Raw genomic sequence first — 16,931 nt, 5'->3', positions numbered from 1 at the left:
GTTGCTTTGAGTCTTACTTGTGGGTGGTGAGACTTGAAACCTTTCTCAGTGATCCCTAGGAGAGGTAGACACTTGTGAAAGCATACCAAATCAATTGTTCAAGCCTTTGGAACCTTGTGAAGGTTGTTTTGAGATTGGGCTTATTATTTGCTTCCATTGTTGTTGACTCTGCATCAATCACAAACTGAGGCTCATGGCCATAAGAGCCCAACAAACAAATTATGAACCAGGATCAAAGAAATCTCAAATTTTTGCAAAAAATAAATCATAAACCTTTCTTTCATGCCCTAATTGCTCTAATCGCCTTTGATTTAGCTTCATCCTACTTAAAACATTATAAAAAATAAAATATAAAATAAAAATTAAAAGAAATTATATAAAAAATAATAAAAAATAATGAAAATAAAAAATAAAATATAATAAAAATTAATAATAATAATAATAAATTAATTAATTAAAAATAAATTAAAAATAAAAATAAAAAATAAAATAAATTAAATTAATAGTAAAGATTTAATTAGTTATAATCTCTAGTGAACTTCCTCAGCATGAGTTTTGTGTATAAGATATAATACGCAGTTACATATTTACTTGCAATAGAAGCTTTTCCCATTTTATTTCAATGAAAAAATCAATAATGTATTGTTGAGATTAGGATTCTTAATGTCATTTAGTTACATTTCCATTCACTGCTTGGATTCTTAGGAATTCTATAATGATAAAATATTATTATATAATGAATTAAAGATATATGTTCCAAGATTTCATGTAACTTTATCTAATTTTTTTAAACAATTATATAAATAAGTCCCTCGATCGGCCTTTATAAGTATAGGTAATCATATTGTCTTTTGATTAAAAAAAATCATTAAATGATTTAGCATTTGAAAGTGCCAAGATACTAAATAAGAAAAATAAAGCTACAATACTTTATTGACTTCTAATAGAAACAAGATATTTATACATGCTACAACACTTCAACAACAAAGGGAAACCAACTACTATGAATTTCATTGATGAAACACTAATTACATCTCCTCTATATATAGAAGTTTATTTCTAAAAAGACTATTACTCTGAAATGAATGCGATTGCAACTCCATTTTATCTAGAGGGAAGCCAAAATATGAGTGGAAAAATTCCATCATACTAATAACAAATGTTATAAATACTATTTCAACTAACTACCATCTATAAGAATAGTCAAAACTAACTTTTAACCAAATTACACATGGCTGCAAACTATAGAGAAAGTCTTCCTTATTAAGGGCAATGATTGACAATACTTTTAACAACTTTGTTTATTAAGTGCATTTATGTTTTGTTTGATTACATATTAGGAGGAGAAGAAATTAATTCTTCCAACATTCCTCCTTAATTTCTTTAGGATGAATCATTCCTAGATTTTCTCTTAGTACTCAAACTCAAAATTCTCCCTTAGTAGTGCTTTTATGAAAATATTAGCTGATTGATCTTCAGATTTGCAAAAATCAAGATATATTTCTCCACTATTAATTAGTTATCTAATGAAATGATAACTAGTATCAATATGCTTGCTCCTTTTCTTAAAAAATATGTCTCTTTGATAAAGCAATTGATGATTTATTGTCACAATATATTGGTGTCAGCTCCTCTTGTGCTTGGAGTAGATCCTTCAATATTCTCCTCGTCCAAATTGCTTGACATGATGTTGATGTGGCTACTATGTACTAGACTTCAACTGAAGAAAGTGTCACAATAGATTGCTTCTTTGATGCCCATGAGATTGCACCCATGCCTGAATTAAGGACATATTTGGAAGTACTCTTCATGTCCTCAACATCACCTATAAAATCATTGTTAGTATGACATATCAAATCAATTTTGTTAGCTTTTAAAAATATAATTCCATATCCATATGTTCATGTAGTGTATCTTAGTATCATTTTCCTAGCATGCCAATTAGAGCCTTGTGGTGAATCCATAAACCTTGAAATCAAGCTTTCACCATACATGATATCTCGCCTTGTAGGTGTGAGATACAATAAACTTCCAACAAGTCTCTTAAAAAAGGTTGGATTAACATGTGACCCTTATCATCTTTTCTTAGTTTTGTTCACGTTGCAACTTGAGTTATGGGTAGTTTACAAAATTTTATCATAGTAAACTTTCTTAATACATCTTTGACATATCTTGTTTGACAAATGAAAATATATTTATAAAATTGAACAACTTCAATGCCTAATAACTATCCCATCATTCCCAAAGCACTCACATGTAAAACTCTTTCATCCCTACTGTCTTAAACATGTCAATAGAAAAATCATTGGTAAAAATCAAGTCATCAATGTATAGGCATACAATCAAGCCCTAATTTTTCTTATTGGATTTTATAAATAATGTGGGTTGACTACTACTTTTCTTGAATTCATCACTCAAAAAATATGAATTAATTAAACTATACCGTTCCCCAAGTGCTTGTTTGAAACCATCTGAAGCTTTTTCCAACTTATACAGTTTTTTTTTATACTCAAAAACCTCATATCCTAGTGGTTGTTGCACATAAACTTCTTCAAAAATATTGTTCAATAAAGATGTTATTACATCCATTTGGAAAACCTTCCAATGATTATGTACTCTAACTAAAGCTAAAATAGATCTCACTATATCAAGTCTAGCAACTAGAGAAAGTGTTTCATTGTAGTACATCCCATATTGTTGTTTCAAACCTTTTGCTACCAATCTAACCTTATATTTTTCAATTTCACCTTGAACATTAAATTTGGTTTTATATACCCACTTGACACCAATATAATGCTTACCGTAAGGTAGGCCAACTAGGTACCATGATTGATTTCTCTCAATAGAATCAATCTCTTCATCCATAGCTTGGATCCAAGGGTGCTCCTTACCTATTTCTTCAAAATAAAAAGAATCGTAAGAGAATACAACAAGATTTGCAAAATTTTAGTACAAATATAGGGCAAATGCAAGAAGTTGGATCTCACTTTCAGTTAAAAAGTGGAAGTGTTTTTCATATTTTTGGAGTTTCTTGTCAATTGATGTCAAATTTTGAGGCATTTAGAAATTGAATGTTAGAAAAAAAATTTAATAAAAATTTTAGTTCTTGGAGTCTACTTTTTCAATATCTAGTTTATTTAAATGTCCATATGACAAAAAAAAATTTCAGTATAGATCTTTATAAACCTCTTTTTTAAAATACTTGTTTCAGAACCATGCCACACTCATGTACGAAAACCATAATTTGACACAAATAAATGAATATTGTGAATCCCTTTAAAGGAAGTTACCTAACATGCCAAAGATAAATGAGCATAATTTTAAAATTAAATTTTAATTAGCGATTAGGCTAATTTTTAAAACCACTCATATATGGATGCCATAGTTTGATCAATGTTTCACCTTTTCAAAAAAAAATTAACTTCAAAAAAAATTTATGTACATTGATGACATGTAAATTAATTTTTAAAACAAAAATAGAAATTTAAAAACTTGCTAAATTTTTAATGAGTCTCACTACTTTGCATTTAGGTACCACCTTTGATTAATAATAATAATAAAATAGTAAATCAGATCATAAGAGTTCAAACTTTAAATTTATGGAAAAAATACACTGATAACTCTAATGGGTTTTCTTTTTATCAAAAAATTCAATTAGGAAGACCCTCTAAATATTATGGGAAGACACATATTCATTTGTTCAATGCCTTAGCCAAATCTTGAGAGACCAAGGCATAGGATTAGTCCCAAGAAGTCTATATAATGCCTTTCCCAAGCCACAAACTATGGCTAAGCAGTGGTTCCTGCCCATGATTTCATAATCAAGTGTCCAGTTTGTAAAGTTAAAAATCAAGCACCCAATTCAAATTTATTTTTTGAGCACTACTTGAGTGCTCGATCAAAAGATAGATTTTGGGGCCAAAAAATCAGCTCATATGTAGAAAAAATAACCATTTCAATTGTTCTTTGATAGACACAAGCTGCATCAACAAAAATTTGTCATATTATTTTTCTTTCTTGTCATCTTTTTCATTTGAAAAACTTATTTATTTGAATTCAAATTTGGTGCAAACATGAGATCCAAACAATGAGGAAAACAAAAATTTAAACTTTTAACAAATGACAAGATCATAAAAAACAAAGAGAAGGAATTAACATTTTTGTGAGAGAGAAGAAAAATAATTATAGAGTTGAGAAATGTTTGGGATTCATGTTCAAATATTGTTTGACAAGAGAAGAACATTGAGGATTCCATAATGGATGAAGAGGTCGACAAAGAGAACCCAATACATGGAGATTCAAGTACACATTCTAATCAAACATTCAGTACAAATGCGTCTCCACAACCATGAGTTTTCTCTCATGATAAAATTGGTATCTTTTACAAGCGGGCTATGATTTAAATAATTTAGATTCTCTTCATGAGAATAGAGTGACAAATGACCATTCATAATGAACTCTAAACAAAATTTAAACAACAAATGAAATACAAATAAAAAATGAAAATGACATTCAAATTCCAATTATCATTGAAAGTCAAACTCCAATTAAAAACAACAATATGAATGTAGACATGGAAATGCCAACTGGAATGAAGAAACATGTTTGAATGATAGTGAAGTACATGAACATTTTCATTTTTCTAATGGTATGTGAGATAATCTTTATGGATTGGTTTCATGGAGATAGATTAGGACACATACTAGTATATTATATAGACAATTAATTTAATAATAATAAATTTTTATTTCTAAAGGATTTGAGCAATACAAATAAATAAATCTAGTAGAACATCTACATGCAAGAACCTGTCATGGAGAAGAAAATAGAAGAGAAGAAAAGGGTTTGAATTTGCAAAGTTCTTTCTAAAATGAAAGAGTTATTATATATTATGATGTTATTATCTCTAATCATCTAGTAGTCATGCATTTGTATCAGCTCTTATAATCTAGCAACCTTTGGTTTGAACTTTTCAGATTTTCATCTCAAGATGGAGTCTGTTGATGAAAGTTCCTAGATCTTTGCCACTTGGAAGTTGGTTGGATCAATGGCCTCATTGACAAAGGCTAGGAATTTGGCTTTCATTCACTCAATGTCCACCAATTAACCATTTTTGGATAGATGTATGATTTTGTGTGCAACACTTTTAAGTATTCAAAAATCTTCTCTATGAATTTCTACACTAGGTCATTCACATCTTTAATCTCATTTGTAGATATTACAGGGCTTTCGATTATGAACTCTAAAGATTTTTTCCAATTAGGCAATGGCTCTTGAACTTATTTGAGGATCTTGTGGGTGATGGAAATGTTTGTCTTCATTTCAATCACCTCTTGCAATAATTCCAATTGCTCTGTCAATATATTTGATGTTGTGTGCATGGTGGCTTGATGAGTAGACACTATATCCCTTAACTTTCCAACATCTAACAACATATTTCCCTAATTATTGATGAGTGGGGGACCTTGGGCCTTCATTTGATCAATCTATGATTGACTAATTTGACCAAACTACCTTTCCTACTATAGCTTCAAAAGAAAGTTCTTGTTCTCTTTGCCATTTGGACCAAATGTACTAGTTGAAGTGCTTCCAAGTGCAGTTCTAATATAGTTCATTAGTTCTTTGTTTAAAACTTTGAGTACTTGCTTTTCTAACCTTAACTCTTCTAGTCTATCCTCTATCCTTTCATTCATTGACTTCCATATGTTTAACATGGAATCATTTTGTCATGCCCAAAATACAAGGGCAAAAACACACACACAAATTTTTTGTTTTGTTTTTAAGTCTAGTTTATACTCAACATTTAAAGCTTACTCCAATAGACTATCTCAACTAGAAACTTGTACTAATCGAAGACATAATAACACTATATTTCAATTTAAGAATAATATAACTGCTACATTAAAATAGCCAAATTAACTAACTTTTACAATTAACTTTAATTAATGCTGAAATTCAACTTAACTGTTAGGAACCTGTGTGTTCCTTCTATTTATTTTGTTAAAGTAGTGTTGTTGGACGCATATGCTTTGTAAGTCGTCCCATGAGTATATTTTATTATCCCACATGCATAGGTAGTATTACTTTTCTAGATCGTACCCAGTATATAAGAATAGGTTGAGGCCCTTGATGAGCACGGACGAATTTATTGTATTGAGCTTGCTCAAAGGAGGTTACCCCCTCGAAGTGGCCTGCGATCAATAGATTCATTCTGAGTTCTGCTATCACTTTGTATTCTATTATTTCGAGCGTTCTCACGATATTGCTATAAGGAGGTTCATCACATCTGGTATCAGAGCACTCTCTTGGGCTCGCTGGGTGGAAATTACATCAAATTTTTTTTCTGTCGTGGCCTTCAGGTTCCTCTCACTTCTAATATCTCTTGTTATTGCAATAAGTCTTTTCAGTTGTTCTGTCTGTGAGTGAATTTTTCTAAGTCGACTGTTCAAAAAAAAAAAAAAAAAAAAACGAGTAAAAATTTTTCTGTTTTTTAGTCGTAGCTTCCTTGTTTGCTTTCTGTTTCTGCTCATACTTCCGCAGAACGTCTGCAATATCATTTCGCATACTTTCGCGTACAGGAGCAAAAATCATGGAAGAGGAAATTGCATCCCTCAAAACCAAACTTCAAGATCTGGATGACAAAATTCTAGGTCTTAACTTTCAGCAGTCAGCCATGAGCCGAAACCATTCAGGAGATACTGGGTCCTCTTCTGGCAATTTCCATGGACCAAAGCTTGATTTTCCACGCTTCGATGGTTCTGATCCGACTGGATGGATCTATAGGGCAGAGCAGTATTTCAGCTTGCATAATACTTTGGATAACCACAAAGTCCCCCTTGCATCTTTTCATTTGGAACATGAAGCTCTTCAATGGTTCCGTTGGTACATCAAGGCTAATGTAGGCCCAACGTGGAGCGAATTGTGCACCCTCATTTTGGAGCGCTTTGGCCCTAGTTCCTTTGATGATTTCACAGGAGCACTCACTAAACTGCGTCAAACAGGCACTGTAAGAGAATACCAGACAGAGTTTGAAAAATTAGCTAATCACACAGAGGGCTTGTCTGATGAATTCTTTCGTAGTTGTTTTGTCAGTGGTTTGAAGGATGCACTTCGCTCAGAAGTCAAAATGTTTCGACCTACTACAATGATGGAAGCCCTTGGGTTGCCTAAGTTAGTGAAAGACAAGATTAGTGCTCTACAACGCTCCAGATCTAATTTTGTTCCATTCAGAAATTCAGGTTCTCACAACCCTCCAGTCATACCAACTCCCAGAACTACTCCGATCAAGCACTTGTCTGAAACAGAGATGCGAGTCAGGCGAGACAAAGGGCTTTGTTATAATTGTGATGAGAAATGGTCTCGGGGCCATAGATGTGTTCAGCAAAAGCTCTATCTCTTGGATGTGGATTCTCCACCGGAACTGGAAGAATATGTAGATGCTCAGGAAATAGTGGATGATGAGGTTGAGCCTCACCAGCCTGAACCTCCTTCACCAGAAGCTCCACCAGAGATATCTGTCCATGCTTTGGCAGGAGTCACTACTCCACAAACCATGCGGGTCCAGGGTTTCTTCAAGAAGATCCCTCTTACTATACTCATTGATTCTGGTAGCACTCATAACTTCATTGATCCACGAATAGCCAAACAGGCTGATTGCTTTATCCATCCCTGCTCTAGCTTTGAAGTCATGATTGCCAATGGGGGCACTTTACCTTGTAAAGGGAAATGTCGCAATGTGTGTCTCTCTATTGGAGATTATAACATGCGCTCTGACATGTTTGCCTTACCCTTAGGTGGCTGTGATGTGGTTTTGGGTGCCCAATGGTTACGCACTCTTGGCCCCATTCTCTAGGATTTTGCTGAACTTTGGATGCAGTTTTCAGCCGAGGGGCACCAACACACTTTGAAAGGCTTACAACCAGGGTCTCTCAGCATCACCAGTTCACACCGTATGGAAAAACTTCTTAAGAAGAATTCACATGGTGTCATCGCTCAGCTCCATTCCATTCAGATGCAGCCATTAGCAGTCTCTAGCACTCCTGCCGATCTCCAACACATTTTGGACAAGTATTCTGGTATATTTGCTGAACCTATGGGATTACCTCCTTCTCGCCCAGAGGACCACCATATTCAGCTCCTTCCTGGCAGTGTTCCGCCCAACATCAGGCCCTACCGCTACCCATTTCATCAGAAGACCGAAATCGAGATACTTGTCCGTGACTTACTGAAGCAAGGTATTATTTGCCCTAGTACCAGTTCCTTTTCTTCTCCAGTTCTGCTTGTTCGCAAAAAAGATGGGTCATGGCGACTCTGCATTGATTTCCGAGCACTTAATCATCTCACTATAAAGGACAAGTTTCCCATTCCAGTTGTTGATGAACTTCTTGATGAACTTCATGGGGCTCATTTTTTCTCCAAGTTAGATCTTCGTTCTGGGTATCATCAAATTCGGGTTAATGAGGAGGATATACCTAAAACTGCCTTCCGCACACATGATGGTCACTATGAATTTTTAGTCATGCCCTTTGGCCTCACGAATGCTCCTTCAACATTTCAGGCAGTGATGAATAACATATTTCGACCATACCTCCAGAAATTCATTCTGGTCTTCTTTGATGATATCCTCATATATAGCAAAACTTGGGCTGAGCATCTCCATCATTTGGAGCTTGTCTTGCAACTTCTCTCTGATCATCAACTCTGTGCAAAACTATCTAAATGTGTGTTTGGCCAGGAGGAAGTGGAGTATCTCGGGCATATTGTTGCACACCATGGAGTGCGGGTGGATCCTACAAAAATAGATGCCATGAAAACTTGGCCGCATCCTAAAACTCTCAAGAGCCTTCGGGGTTTTTTGGGGTTGACTGGCTACTACCGCAAGTTTGTCAAAGCTTACGGGAAAATTGCAGCACCATTGACAGCTCTGTTAAAAAAGGATGCCTTCTCCTGGACCCCTGTTGCTGAGACTGCATTTGAACAACTGAAACAGGCTATGTGCAGTACACCTGTTCTCGCAATGCCAGATTTTTCCAAACCCTTCACTATTGAGAGTGATGCTTGCGGCAATGGATTGGGTGCTGTTCTCCTGCAAGATGACCATCCTATTGCGTTCACTAGCAAAGCCCTCTCTGGTAAGAATCTAGCCCTCTCTACTTATGAAAAAGAAATGATGGCTATTTTGCATGCTGTATAGAAGTGGCGGCCATACCTCTTAGGGAGTCATTTTTGCATCAGAACCGATCACCAAAGTCTGAAATACTTCCTGGAACAACGGGTATCCTCTCCTACACAACAGAAATGGGTCAGCAAACTCATGGGGTATGATTATGAGATCACCTACAAGAAGGGTAAGGAGAATATTGTGGCAGATGCTCTTTCTCGCACATTTGATAATCAAGCTTCCCTTTCCGCTATTTCTATGCCCATTCCCAATTGGTTAGCGTCTGTTCAACAGGGCTATGACAGTGACTCTTCTTTATCTCAAATCATTCACCAGCTAGCCAATAATCCTTCTGCTATACCACATTACTCTTGGGATGGTGCTTCTCTTCGATACAAGGGTCGGCTAGTGCTTCCTCAGAACCCAGCTCTACATCAGGCTATTTTTTATGAACTCCATGCTTCTCCTTCAGCAGGGCACTCAGGCTTCCTCAAAACTTATGAGCGAGCAAGGAGAAACTTCTTTTGGAAAGGGATGAAACAGACGATTCAACAGATGGTGGCTGAAGTGATACTTGCCAACGCCACAAGGGTGAAACGACCCTCCTTCCTGGCTTGCTCGAACCATTGCCCATCCCTACATGGATTTGGACTGATATTTCTATGGATTTCATTGAAGGGCTTCCTAAATCCGGTGGCAAGACAGTGATCTTGGTTGTGGTTGATCGTCTCTCGAAATATAGTCATTTTTGTGCCCTCAGCCACCCCTATACTGCCTCCTCTGTTGCACAAATCTTCATGGACCAGATATTTCGTCTTCATGGACTCCCTTCTTCCATTGTCTCTGATCGTGATGCAACTTTTACCAGTCATTTTTGGACTGAACTATTTCAGAAAACTGGCACCAAACTGAAGATGAGTTCGGGCTATCACCCACAAACTGATGGTCAAACTGAAATTGTCAATAAATGCTTGGAAACTTATCTTCGTTGCTTCACTTCCGAACAGCAACATCAGTGGGCCAAGTGGCTCCCTTTGGCTGAATGGTGGTACAATACCTCTTACCACACTGCCTCTAAAATGACTCCATATGAAGCAGTCTATGGTCAGGCACCTCCAGTGCTCCTTCCCTACACTCCCAACAACTCACCAGTCCAGGCAGTTGACATAGTTCTCCGCAGCAGGGATCAGATTCTTCATAGCTTACAGGATAATCTTCACATGGCCCGTAATCGGATGAAACAGCAAGCAGATCAACACCGTTTTGAGCGCTCATTTCAAGTTGGGGATATGGTTTTTCTTCGTCTACAGCCATACAAACAATCCTCCCTAAAGCTGAAAGGGCGTCATAAGCTGGCCCCAAAATTTTATGGGCCTTATAAGGTTCTGCAGAAGATTGGTTCAGTTGCTTATAAACTGGACCTTCCTCCTTCTTCCCGCATTCATCCAGTCTTTCATGTTTCTTGTCTAAAGAAAGTTTTGGGTACCACTGTCAGAGCACAAACTACTCTCCCTGAAATGGATACGGAAGGATCCATTATCCTGGAGCCGGTGGCAATCATTGACCAACGCACTCGCCAGCTTCGCTCTTGCTCCATCTCTGAGGTCTTGATTCAGTGGCATGGCATGCAACCAGAGGATGCTACCTAGGAACCCCTTCTTCAGATTCAACAACAATTTCCACACCTTAAGCTTTGAGGAAAAAGCTTTTTTCTAAGGGAGAGGGGATGTTAGGAACCTGTGTGTTCCTTCTGTTTATTTTGTTAAAGTAGTGTTGTTGGACGCATATTCTTTGTAAGTCGTCCCGTGAGTATATTTTATTATCCCACATGCATAGGTAGTATTACTTTTTTAGATCGTACCCAGTATATAAGAATAGGTTGAGGCCCTTGATGAGCACGGACGAATTTATTGTATTGAGCTTGCTCAAAGGAGGTTACCCCCTCGAAGTGGCCTGCGATCAGTAGATTCATTCTGAGTTCTGCTATCACTTTGTATTCTGTTATTTCAAGCGTTCTCATGATATTGCTATAAGGAGGTTCATCACATTAACATCCACTAATTACTGACACAATGATTCTAAATTAATTCCTTAAGTAAGTCAAATAACTCAACTGACTTAATTTAAACAACATACATACTCATAATGGAAACTAACTCTTTTAATTTCTATCAATGTTAAAATTGATTCTAACATTAAATTATTGAATCATTAAAGCAATTATAAGTCAATTAATTTCCTAATTAATACTTAAAAATGATTTCTAATATTAACTTGAATTAAAGACTACTTAATTAGAAGCTAACACTATATAACAACTATATTTAATTAAAACCAACTACAATTACCAATAAGAAAAATATAATTAACTAAAATTTAAAATACGATTACCAAAATCTGATAACACAATTACTAAATTACAATCTTAATAGTAATCCTTTAACCTAAACATAACATTCACCACTTCATATAGAGTTAACCCAGTTGAGATCTTACATCCTTAGGACAAAAGTAACATGAAATGCTAGACAACTATCGAGTTATGAATTTAGTACTTTAAGTTAAACCTAATGGTCAAACTCAACCTATAACCTGCATTAATCTAAGTCAAATTTAAGATACAATAATGCTATCTATAATTAAAGACAATATGATCACTAATATTAAAAGGAACTAATTTAAAAATCTACTATTCAACTTTAATTTACACTAAATTTCATCTTAGCAGACACCAATAATTATCTCTTTAAACAAATTAAATAAATTGACTAACCTCAGACAATATATTAAACTAATAATGGAAAATTAACTTTCTTCGATTATAAGTCAATAGAAAAAGATACTAACAACCATATACTAACTTAATAACATACTAACTAAAACTAAATCTATTCAATAGCTAACTAGAGTGATAACTAAAATCGAATTACACTAATTGAAAATATAACTTAATACTAATAAGTTATTCTTATTATTAATTTATTCAAACAAAATAATTTAACTTAACTACTTATCTATCTACAATTACTAATATTTAAAACATTACAAATACAAACATAAAACTAATTAACTTTAAAACTTTAACAATATGAAACAACTAAAATCTAAGTAACCAATTGAAATTTCTAAACATTGGAATATTAAATAACCAATATTCAAACAACATAACTACACTTTACTAATACATAAACTTAACTATATTTAAAACTAACCTAACATTACTTTCTTAACAACTAACTCTATCTAACATTAAAGAAACTTAATTTAAAACTATGCTAAACTACTAACCTAAGCTAACCAACTACAAACTAGCCTAAGACCTACCTACTTCCCTATTCCCTTGGTCACTTTGCCTCCTCCCTGTCCCACACCCCAAGGAACTCTGGGTGATCCCCAAGACTTTGTGCACTGCCCAAGTCTACCAGGTGCAAACCTGCCCCCTCTTCCCTGACATGCAATAAACTTCATGTTGAGTGTGCTAGGCATGGAGGGGTTTTGAGGGATGAGTGGAGTTTTAAAATTTTTCAACATGGATACATCTTTCTCATTTGCCCACATAAAATGCTGAACTCACACTCAAACTTCACATCACCCTGCACCAGCCTTGAGGAAGAGAGAGGAAGGAGTTTCTTGCTTAGATTTGGTTTAATGTGGACTCAGACCCTAACGACTATGATAGTCTGCCACCCACATGATCCAAGATTTGGATTAAGGATAATTTAAACTCCCTTTTTTCCATGATTACCTTTATCTCCCATCAACTTTAAGTTGTCACCTAAGTTGGGACAAGGAAATATTTATTAAAAAAAGTTTTATTGGTGAGGCCTTAGGTAGAATGCTACATTAAAATATACATTTTTATGCATTAATGAATTTGTCTTAACTGAAATTTATTTTCTTTATTTCTTAAAGAATTTAACAAGTAATTTCCTTAAAAGGAATCAATGTAGGATATTCTCTGTTGCACAATGAATTAAATCAGTCTTCACATACAATTTCCAAAGAGCAATTTGCTCCTAGGAGTATACTTTTTTTGAAAATTTATACACTATGGCTAGATTAACATAAATTTAACATAATGGGATTGATATGAATATTAATTGCTCACTTTATTTATAAGAACTAATGGAGACTATCAATTTCATGACTTAAACAAGAAGTTAATTTATTAGTTTTATCAACCACGTAAGATTTAGTTTGTTTCCAAATCCTCATGAATCAAATTTCAATTTTCAGCATAAAATTTTTCTTTTCCTTAACATATTTGAAAACTTGAGAGTTCATAATTCGAAGACATTATCTATTAATCTATTTCTTACATACATATGCATAATTTGAAATCACATAAGAGCAATGCAAGGATGTTTTCATAATCTTTTTTTCTCTATTATTCATCCTGGTTCAAGGTTCCATCGAGAAAGAACCAGTAAAAAAAACCCAATGTCCTTGCCAATACAACAAAATTTAAATACATTTTACATAATGTTACAATTTAAAAGAAATATCTTATAGGTCCTTCACAGGTGAATTCTTCCAACACCTTCAAAACCTAAAGGAAAACAAGGAGAAGACGAGAGCTGACCTAGGGTAAAACATCACAACATGAAGAACAATTCAAGCATACACCCCAATTCCAGTTTTACACAATAGGTCGAAGCATAGAACCTGACTAGGGGGGAGGTGGATTTTCCCAATGGGAGACATAAATCACCATACAATAACATAGCCCTTTCGAGGCTAAAACTTCAAGAGCTTTCATTCTTCTACAAGGCCCTTTCAAGGCTATTACCGCAAGGATTTTCATTCCTTTCCATATCAAGAATTCACAATATCAAACAAGGTATGTGATGACAAGTAGGGGCCCATACACCCTACCCTCTTTCCCTCCTTGTACCATGAGAGGAGACTCTACACCATTGAGGTCCAACTAAGGCCCTTCCCCTATACATGGCCACTTCTTTCGTGTCCAAGGGTGAGTAATGCCAAAACAATCCCCATGAAATCCCCTCAAAACAAAACATCAAGACAAGCATAGGAATAAAATCCAGAACAAGTTAAAATCCCTCCAAATCAATCCCAACACACAAGCAAGCAAAAAAAAGAACAACATAATGCCTTATGCATGATTCAAGCATGAACAACATGAAGAACAAATTCAAAAGAGTGAAGAACTCCTACCTTCACAAAAATTTATGGTAAAATGGTAAATTGAGAAGAGCTTTTCCTTTTCTTTCTTCAATCTTCCAACTTTCTCTAAAACTAGAGATTGGGTAACAACCCCAAAACTACCCCAAAATGCTTCCAAGTATGATCCTTGACTCAACTAGACTTCAAGTAACCTCAAGATGGAGTTTGAGTCACCAACTCAAGTAGGAGAAAATCAATGTTCGCAATCAACCAAAAATAGGGTTTTTGAGTGACCCTAAAAGTCAAACTAAGAGGCTAAGGGGGTAGAAAGTAGTCCCAACCTATACCCTTACCCCTATGATACTTAAATTTAATGTTTTTAGGCCTTAAAGACTTAATAGAAACCAACATAAGCTAGGAGAATTTTAAAACCATATAACAACCTCCAAAGAAAGACAATGCAAATTAGCACAAATAGCAAGGGGTTTAGTCTCATCTTTCCATTAGATTTCTCGGTTAAATGTCTTGCACACTAATTACACACATCAGTAGTTCAAGAAATCACATGCATATATGTAAATTACATACTAGAAAAATTATGTAAATTTAAAACATCCACCTTTCTAATAATCTACTGTTTAATTCATTTCTTCTCTCATTTAATCATCAGCAACCACATAATCAATATAACATAACTTATTCCTTAATTTAGATTAAGCACACGTATAATCATTGTTAGGCATCCATATACCTAAAAGTCATAACATCACCAATAGGGCATACAGTACCACCTAAATTGCATATAAATTAATCATCAGGGTATCAAAATCAACATCCTCATTATCAGGTGAAAAACACTTCATACCATCATTAGTAAAAATTAATGTTTTAATAGTCGAGGTGAATAGTCGAGGTGATGTAGTAGTTCTTGAATCATTGAGCATTTAAAACATGGATGAATTAACTGATCTCAATCTCATTAGGGCATTCACAACATAAAACATTACATCTTATCCATTTCAATCTCCTATAGCAATTTTAACAGTGCATTCGTATAGATAATTACATACAAGGAGGGGCCTTACACATTTATGAGAATACTGATGTTGATCATTCTAATCCAAAAGTTATTGGCAGTGAGCTCATGAAACTTTCCCTCCTTCTAAGGCTCCACTATCTTAATTAACATGTGACCAAAAAAGGGATCAGTAGCCAATGCTACTATGGACTTTTGCTTCTTTATCTTCTATGATTCTGACTAAGAAGTTAGTTGTGTGATGGGGTCCTTGGATGGGCCAACTTCCTAATAGCTTCACTTTTTCTGACCAATGGTCTCTTCCAACCATGACTCAGTTAAGAGGATATTGATTTCCAACTAAAGGGCTATGGGGTCAAAGAGCTTCCTTGCCATTGGGGGTGTCCCTTTGATCTGAGTGGCAGTGGGAAAAATTGTCACTTTAGTAATTGAGAGGGCCAAGGTATCCCCTATTGAGATGCATCATTCTCTTGACTATCCATAGGATTGGTGTCACCATTAAGGTTGATGACATGGATAGGGGAGGAAGGTTTTGCCATGAAATTCTCTAGTTCTTTCTCTTTATCCTTCTCCTTATCCCAAACTTTTCATGTACCCAAAAGGGTGCAAACTCAACAAATAGGGGTAATCTGAACATTCTTCTCTAGGGGTTGATCTCTACCTTGGCTGATGGATTGTACTAGGATTGTTGATGCTAAAGTAGCAGTACTGGTGGTGGTTGTTGTAATCACCTAAGTAGTTCCAAAAGAAACTCCATTAGTAGAGTCTGTACTTCAAATTCTTTTCTTTCTCTCTCTAGTCAACTCCACCCATTTTTTTTCCCTTTTGATGATCCCATGCATTGGGACCTCCATTGTATCAATGATATGACCCTTAGGTAGGGTAGACATAGTAGGAGTTTCCTTGATCTTCTCATAGGATGAAGGATTCATATAGGATCCATCATCTGAAAAATTAGAAATATTGATAGAGTCATTATACAACTTAATTTCATCAATTGTGAGCCTAGACCAATACCTCTTTTGGGTTTGGTATTCATTGTGACATCCAACCTAGTAATCCTCAATGTCTAAAACATCTCTATTTTGAAAAAGGGAGATTGTTGACAAAATATTGATATAAGTATGATAAATGTGTTTCAATCATTATATTTTCATTGATGTCAAACTAACTTTATTCTAGTAAGACAACTGCTTATATGATTTAAGTACTATCACTTGTTTGATTGATGAAGAGGATTCGATCAAAAAGATGTAACAAAAACACCTAGAGGAAAGGTTGAGTTATGATATAAAAAGGATTACGAGAATTAGCTAAGATAGTGATATCATAGTGCATTGATAATCTACTTAAGGTTGCAAAGGTTGGCTACATTAAGCAAGTTCAAAAGAACAAGTCAAACAAAGTTTGTTTATCGAACTTGACCAAATGGATAGTAGGTGCCAAGAAAAGTTAGTGCAAGCTAAGTAGAAAATTAGTTGGAGCTAAGTAAAAGTTCATTTTAGTAGATGCCAAGCAAAAAAATGGATGTTGAGCAAAGTTTAGTTGATGTCAAGCACTAGTAAACTTTAGTTTGTGTTCAGTGAGTTTTTAGTGGATGCCAAGCAA

This window comes from Cupressus sempervirens, chromosome 8, assembly GCF_028749045.1.
Source record: "Cupressus sempervirens isolate cs-2001-9-10 chromosome 8, ASM2874904v1, whole genome shotgun sequence".
Lineage (NCBI taxonomy): Eukaryota > Viridiplantae > Streptophyta > Pinopsida > Cupressales > Cupressaceae > Cupressus > Cupressus sempervirens.
The sequence above is the reverse complement of the archived record's forward strand: the minus strand, read 5'-3'. Positions refer to the sequence as shown.